At 34.3% G+C, this 8,368-nt stretch overlaps 1 long non-coding RNA gene across 1 annotated transcript; it reads left to right on the plus strand.

Moving 5' to 3' along the window:
- Nucleotides 1-7,451: 7,451 nt before the first annotated feature.
- Nucleotides 7,452-8,119, plus strand: LOC143732835 (uncharacterized). The gene is made up of 3 exons (XR_013201185.1): nt 7,452-7,537; nt 7,632-7,851; nt 7,958-8,119. It is a non-coding gene; the product is annotated as an uncharacterized LOC143732835 (long non-coding RNA).
- Nucleotides 8,120-8,368: the final 249 nt, after the last annotated feature.

Raw genomic sequence — 8,368 nt, forward strand, 5'->3', positions numbered from 1 at the left:
GCGGGGTTTCCATAAAGGACTTTTAAAATAAATGTTTTGGTTTTTATTCAGTTTTAAATCTTATTTAGATTATTTGAGTCAAACATGGTTATATGTGCATAGGCCTATTTAATTATTTAATCTGTATTTTATTCCTCTTCAGTTACTTACTTTTTAAATTTCGGTAGGCTACTTTTTAATTCTTCCTTTACTTTGTCTTTGATTTTAACTTTTAGCACTCTGCATGATAAAATTGTTTAAAATGTAAGCTGTAAATATGAATGGCACAATGTGATAACCAAAATATATAAAAGTTAAGTCAAAGCTATTTATATAGCCTAGCGTTTTTCACATTCTCATAATTTAGTTATACATTCTGACGCTGGGACACTGTCAAGCGTCTTCTTTCAGATGGTTCAATATTTATGATATTATGCGCCCCTGAATGGAAAAGAACTGTAAACTTCATCATTGTACTGTAATGAACTGCGTTACTGCCTATAGGATGATTGCATGATTTTTTCCATTTAAAATAACATGGTCTTTCCTTTTCTCTCTCTCTCTAGAGACAGCAAACACTGCAGGACGACCGGACATCCAAGTAACATGTTAGTGTGGTTTATATTTATTTTTAATGAGAAACATTATAGAGTGCAACAGGCGTTTTCTGGAAGTAAAAACACTTCCGGTAACCAGCGACTGTGAAAAAGGGGGCAGGTACTCTATTGGCTGTATAATGAACAATTGACAGATGAAATGACAGATATTTTATGTAAACAGGCAAAATCTCTTCATCTGATGGTGGCCATGTGTTTTCGCCTATCATAACTGGTTTAACTCATGGCTCCTCCTTTGAGATCAACATGACTTCTGCCGAATCAAATGTATCGGCAAATTGAAAGTGTAATAAATCAGTTTTAACTATGTGATGTATTAAATTATTCTTAATTAAGCAGTCCGAGTTAACTATTTGGGACCAATTGGAAATGTACATTCTGACCTAACAGCGTCATGTACAAATTTGTCATGCTCCTGGATTATTTTACTATACTACATTACTATAGCCTTTTATTTACTGCTGATTTTATCAAAGCCACGAATTAACTCAATTCATGGTTGCAATAATAAAATAAATGCACAAGTGACAGATGAACTGACAGATATTTTATGTAAACAGGCAAAATCTCTGCATCTGATGGTGACCATGTGTTTTCACCTATCATAACTGGTTTAACTCATGGCTCCCCCTTTGATATCAACATGACTTCTGCCAAGTCAAATGTACCGGCAAATTGTAAGTGTGATGCATGAGAAACTATTAAAACAGTTTTTTGTATAAAATTAATGTATAAATGTATAAACAATGTATAAAATTAATCTTAATTAAGCAGTCGGAGTTAACTATTTGGGACCAATTTTAAGGAAAGTTACATTCTGATCTAACAGTATCATGTACAAATTTGAAATATTTTTGGTACTATTGAATCAGGTTTTGTAGAATAAGTCATGATGAATTTATCTTATCTGGTGTCATGCTCCTGGATTATTCAGAAATGTAACTATAGCCTTTTATTTTACGGCACTTATTTATTTTACTACAGATTTTATCAAAGCCAAATACTGTCCAAAAGGGGCGACTGGGAAAGAAGAGAAACGGGTCAATACAAGGTTAGATTCAATCTTTATATTCTTTCCCCATTTTGCCTTCATTTTCCTTTTCCTGTTTTAATTTTTCTATTTTTCTATTCTCAGATCATCAAGGGTTTCTGAAAGCAAACACCAGTCAGTTGGTTGAAAATATGAAGAACATTGATCCAATCATTGACGATCTTGACTTGCACAATGAATCAGTTGCAAATGTGCGAGCGAATCCAACACGCCGGATGAAGATGAGGGAACTGCTGGACTGTGTGATGAAGATGAGGGAACTGCTGGACTGTGTGAATTGTGAAAGCATTGCCAAGGAGCTGATCAATGCTTTGTGCAAGCCCATCATCAAAATGTTTTAACATATCGTAAATTTCAATTGTTTGATAAATTATCTAACGATTATACCTAACTATCAACAGTTATATGTGAAACGAGCTCAGTCGCATTAGAGATGGATTCTTGTTTATATTGAACCGCATGTTTAACAGCGCTAGTGTTTTAAATTGTTTACCGCGGCTTCATTTTGAACAACACTATCGTAACACTTATCGTATCGCCGGATACGAGAATCCATCTCTAATGCGACTGAGCTCGTTTCACATATAACTGTTGATAGTTAGGTATAATCGTTAGATAATTTATCAAACAATTGAAATTTACGATATGTTAAAACATTTTGATGATGGGCTTGCACAAAGCATTGATCAGCTCCTTGGCAATGCTTTCACAATTCACACAGTCCAGCAGTTCCCTCATCTTCATCACACAGTCCAGCAGTTCCCTCATCTTCATCCGGCGTGTTGGATTCGCTCGCACATTTGCAACTGATTCATTGTGCAAGTCAAGATCGTCAATGATTGGATCAATGTTCTTCATATTTTCAACCAACTGACTGGTGTTTGCTTTCAGAAACCCTTGATGATCTGAGAATAGAAAAATAGAAAAATTAAAACAGGAAAAGGAAAATGAAGGCAAAATGGGGAAAGAATATAAAGATTGAATCTAACCTTGTATTGACCCGTTTCTCTTCTTTCCCAGTCGCCCCTTTTGGACAGTATTTGGCTTTGATAAAATCTGTAGTAAAATAAATAAGTGCCGTAAAATAAAAGGCTATAGTTACATTTCTGAATAATCCAGGAGCATGACACCAGATAAGATAAATTCATCATGACTTATTCTACAAAACCTGATTCAATAGTACCAAAAATATTTCAAATTTGTACATGATACTGTTAGATCAGAATGTAACTTTCCTTAAAATTGGTCCCAAATAGTTAACTCCGACTGCTTAATTAAGATTAATTTTATACATTGTTTATACATTTATACATTAATTTTATACAAAAAACTGTTTTAATAGTTTCTCATGCATCACACTTACAATTTGCCGGTACATTTGACTTGGCAGAAGTCATGTTGATATCAAAGGGGGAGCCATGAGTTAAACCAGTTATGATAGGTGAAAACACATGGTCACCATCAGATGCAGAGATTTTGCCTGTTTACATAAAATATCTGTCAGTTCATCTGTCACTTGTGCATTTATTTTATTATTGCAACCATGAATTGAGTTAATTCGTGGCTTTGATAAAATCAGCAGTAAATAAAAGGCTATAGTAATGTAGTATAGTAAAATAATCCAGGAGCATGACAAATTTGTACATGACGCTGTTAGGTCAGAATGTACATTTCCAATTGGTCCCAAATAGTTAACTCGGACTGCTTAATTAAGAATAATTTAATACATCACATAGTTAAAACTGATTTATTACACTTTCAATTTGCCGATACATTTGATTCGGCAGAAGTCATGTTGATCTCAAAGGAGGAGCCATGAGTTAAACCAGTTATGATAGGCGAAAACACATGGCCACCATCAGATGAAGAGATTTTGCCTGTTTACATAAAATATCTGTCATTTCATCTGTCAATTGTTCATTATACAGCCAATAGAGTACCTGCCCCCTTTTTCACAGTCGCTGGTTACCGGAAGTGTTTTTACTTCCAGAAAACGCCTGTTGCACTCTATAATGTTTCTCATTAAAAATAAATATAAACCACACTAACATGTTACTTGGATGTCCGGTCGTCCTGCAGTGTTTGCTGTCTCTAGAGAGAGAGAGAAAAGGAAAGACCATGTTATTTTAAATGGAAAAAATCATGCAATCATCCTATAGGCAGTAACGCAGTTCATTACAGTACAATGATGAAGTTTACAGTTCTTTTCCATTCAGGGGCGCATAATATCATAAATATTGAACCATCTGAAAGAAGACGCTTGACAGTGTCCCAGCGTCAGAATGTATAACTAAATTATGAGAATGTGAAAAACGCTAGGCTATATAAATAGCTTTGACTTAACTTTTATATATTTTGGTTATCACATTGTGCCATTCATATTTACAGCTTACATTTTAAACAATTTTATCATGCAGAGTGCTAAAAGTTAAAATCAAAGACAAAGTAAAGGAAGAATTAAAAAGTAGCCTACCGAAATTTAAAAAGTAAGTAACTGAAGAGGAATAAAATACAGATTAAATAATTAAATAGGCCTATGCACATATAACCATGTTTGACTCAAATAATCTAAATAAGATTTAAAACTGAATAAAAACCAAAACATTTATTTTAAAAGTCCTTTATGGAAACCCCGCAGCGGCCAACTACAGTAAAATGTGCTTGGATGGATATATATATATATATATATATATATATATATATATTTCTGAAACATATATGATGCCAAAAACATTTGATATAGAACATATAACAATGTGTAAGAGCAACAAAGCATGCTAGAGGGTAAGCTAAACAGCAATAGCACGTTTAAAACACTAATGAATTATACCGTCTTTTCCTTATGTATAAACAATCTTTTTAAATAAAACACAATGTAGCATAAATGAATTATAGAGACAATACTCACTTTTAGACATGTCTTTTGATGAGGTGGTAAGAGGAGTGAGGGTGCAAAAGTTTTTGGTCCAGAAATGATTTGTCTTGACTTTTTATAAAGAAGAGGCTGGGCAAAATACTCTTGGAAAACGTCAGAGCTGCGTGTCCACAATGTTCTTTCAGTTTTTTTTTTTTTCAGGTTACACATGGCAATAAATTACTATAGCCGCTTAAGGACTAAATTGTTGGGTCTTTAACAAAAAAGCCTCCAAAATGGAGGAGGTCAAAGGGCATGTTTTCCTGCTATATAGTATCATCAGCTGCTCTCCCAAAGTCTGTTCATGCAGCCTACAGACAAACTGTCGCATCAACAAATGCTAACATTTTAAAGTTATACATATATATTTTGAGTAGATAACCGATAGTATATTCTCAGTAAAGGGTTTCACCCTGTGTGTTTCCACACTGATTAAGGATAGTTTGGGAGATACAAGAAAAGTAAAAAATGATATACACCTTATACGTGCAATAGATCATATAGCTACCATAGAAAAAGTAAGATCATGCTTTGAATTAAGAGGAGTAAAATTAAATATGCTGCGTGACGGACCAAAAAAGGTACATCGCGTCTCTGAAAATGTACGGTGGTTTTCTAAATGATACAACTTAATCTAAATAAGAGCAATGTAGAGTCCTGGGATTTCTTAAAAACAAAAACAACAACTACAAAAAAAACATTGTGACAAACTTTGACAACATGTTTCATGCGGCATGGACAAAAAATACTGTTTGAAATATTTTTGTCTAAGATACCAAAGTACGGTTTTTGCTTTATTTTTTGAACAGACGCTTTAGTAAAAATAATAGCTTAGGTTAAATTTATGTAAAATCATTTATATCATACATAAGTCTTCTAAGAAAATAAATAGAAGATACAATTTTAATAAAACGTTAAAGCTTTGATTTAAACAGTCTTTTAATTTTAAAAGATCTAATTTAAGCTTTTAAGATTTTGAAATGAATTTAGTATGAATAAAACTTTGGAAAGCAGACTAACTTTACATATGCTATGAAATTGTGTCCCAGAGGCTCATCTGTCCTGTATCTCGGGGGTCATGCATTCATTTCACCCTGTAGTTTATCACTGAAGGAACCAGGAGGGCTTTGTTTATGACTTTGGATTGTTTTTATCATTGCACAAAGAACTACATCTTCGGCACTATGAAAATGTAAGGTATTTTTATATTTATATTTATATATATATATATATATATATATATATATATATATATATATATATATACTTTTTTATATAAATTCATTTAGCTAAAACTATGTTTAAATTGTTTGAATTCATTTTAGTAACATACTTGTTATTATTCTATATTTATAATCATTTAATTTAAATATGGAGATTAGTTAATTTATGGAATTTATAGTGTGAGTGCAATGTATGTAAAAACAATGTAAAGATGTTGTTTTCTGTGATGCTCGTGTTTGTGTACGGGATTAAATATGCTGTTACAGTACAAAAATCATTATGGCTATATTAATAAAAATTATACTTTAGGTCACCGTTAAATAAAATCATTACAGTAATCTTCAAAAGATAAATAGAAGATACGACTGTATTACAACGTTTTTATTAAGACTTTAAATTATCTTTTATTTTTAACATTAACTTTTAAGATTAACACTAACAAAACATCCTCAACGTCTCATAACGCTGGCTGAACACACACACACACACACACACACACACACACACACACGCACACACACACACACACACACACACGCACAGGCGCGTGCGCGCACACACGCACACGCACACACACACACACACACACACACACACACACACACACATACACACACACACACACACACACACACACACACACACACACACACACACACACACACACACACACACACACACATTCCTCCACCACTCTGAATCACAGAGTGTCAAAACACAGAGTGTTTAAAAACTTTAAACTTATTTAATCTGAAATGACTGCTTCAGTAGATTTTTAGTAAGATATTTATTTTTGTTTTGAAAAGATATTGTATTAACCATTTCATTTATATACTTTTTAAAGAACAGAATGTGTTTCAACTTTAGTTACTGGGAGATATTTTCTCACTATCCCCATTTATATAGCGTGCTCAGGAATGCCAGGATATCGGATGACACGCACACACTCACAGACAGACGCACACACACAGTGCGGAGACTGTCAACTTTAATCCAATTCTTCACCATAGTGAAACGGTAAGATGATTTTACTTTTGTAATTCTAATCTATTTTAATCTATATGCGACATTAGAAAAATTATTTTCTCACCCCGACACGGAGGGGATTTCCCACACCAAGAAGTTATTTCCCCCCGGGGTCAATAGGTCAAAATCAATGGGGCAAAGACAACTGGCAAAGACAACTGGCAACTTCATATATCATACAAAGGTCAATAGGGTAAAGACAACTGTCAACTTGATCGATCGATAGGTCAAAGGTTAATCCCTACATTAACGGACCTCCGGAACAACCCCTCCGGAAGGTCAAAGGTTAATCCCTACATCAAAGGACCTCCGGAACACCCTCCGGAAGGTCAAAGGTTAGCCCCGCCCACCTGTCAATCATAGGGTCATAAATCATTTTGACATAAGGTGAATCATATAACTACTATAATTAACTATGTTTTTGTTTTCCTTTGTCCAACAGCTCCTGTTTTTACCCACCATCCTTCCCTGTTACCTCACCTGTCTATCTTTATAATAAACCAACGGCTCTTTTAAGAGCCACTCTTCTATCCCTCTCTCTCTCTCTCACACTCTCTCTCACTCTTAGTCTCACTCTCACTCTCACTGTCAGTCTCAGTCTCTCTCTCTCTCTCTCTCTCTCTCTCTCTCTCTCTCTCTCTCTCTCTCTCTCTCTCTCTCACACACACACACACTATCTCTCTTTATTCCTCTCTTCCAGAAGCCTGGTGTTTTCAAGTAGCCTAAGTATTGCATTTTTTTATTTAAATCTTGTTCTGTTTTGGTTGTGTGAAAGAAGTTCTTCACAAAATCTGTCACTCTCTTACTTTATCTATAATAGAAATGCCAGACCAGGGGTCAACCAGGTGAAACTGTATGGTCTGCCATACAGATCTAAATGTGGCCTGCAAAACTTGCAACACATGCAAGAAAGAGCAGCCACATAAGCTGAGGCTAGAAAAGAAACTAAAAAAATTTGATCAGAAGAGGGAGAGCTGGGTTCAAATGCAAAAAAAAAAAATCGGACTACCTCTCATATACAGGATGAAGCTGTGTTGTTGGTATGCAATTTCTTGTATTGTTTTTATGCAGGTTATTTTCCAAATATTGCTAGATATATTTTTAAATAATATATGTTATTTTGTATGTGTGTCCTTGTATTTTTAGCTAGAAAAATTGCAGGCCCTTGGGTTAAGGGGGGTTTTACTTTTCTCCAAGCCTGGAAAAAAGCCGAACGATTGTGTGTCTGAGGTTTTGGCACCCCGCTGCCAGCTGAGTGAGACATCACACACATGCCTTGAAAGAATTAAGGGCATGTATGATATTGTTATTCAAAATATTCTGTTATTTATTTAAAAAAATGTCCTGTATTTGATGCTGTCACAGCCTCACAGGTAAGCCTGTGGTTTCCTTCTCTTGACTAATAGATCATTCAAATTATCATTGATGGTTTTTGCTTACAACTAAAACTAAACTAATTGGGAGAGGTTAAAAGCTAAGCAGCTAGCTATTTAGCTGCTCACGTTTAAGTACCAATAAAATAACATTCATTTTATCTGCTTGGTTTTCATTTTAATC

Source organism: Siphateles boraxobius, unplaced genomic scaffold, assembly GCF_051911475.1.
Source record: "Siphateles boraxobius isolate OS27281-9 unplaced genomic scaffold, OSU_SipBor_1 9, whole genome shotgun sequence".
Lineage (NCBI taxonomy): Eukaryota > Metazoa > Chordata > Actinopteri > Cypriniformes > Leuciscidae > Siphateles > Siphateles boraxobius.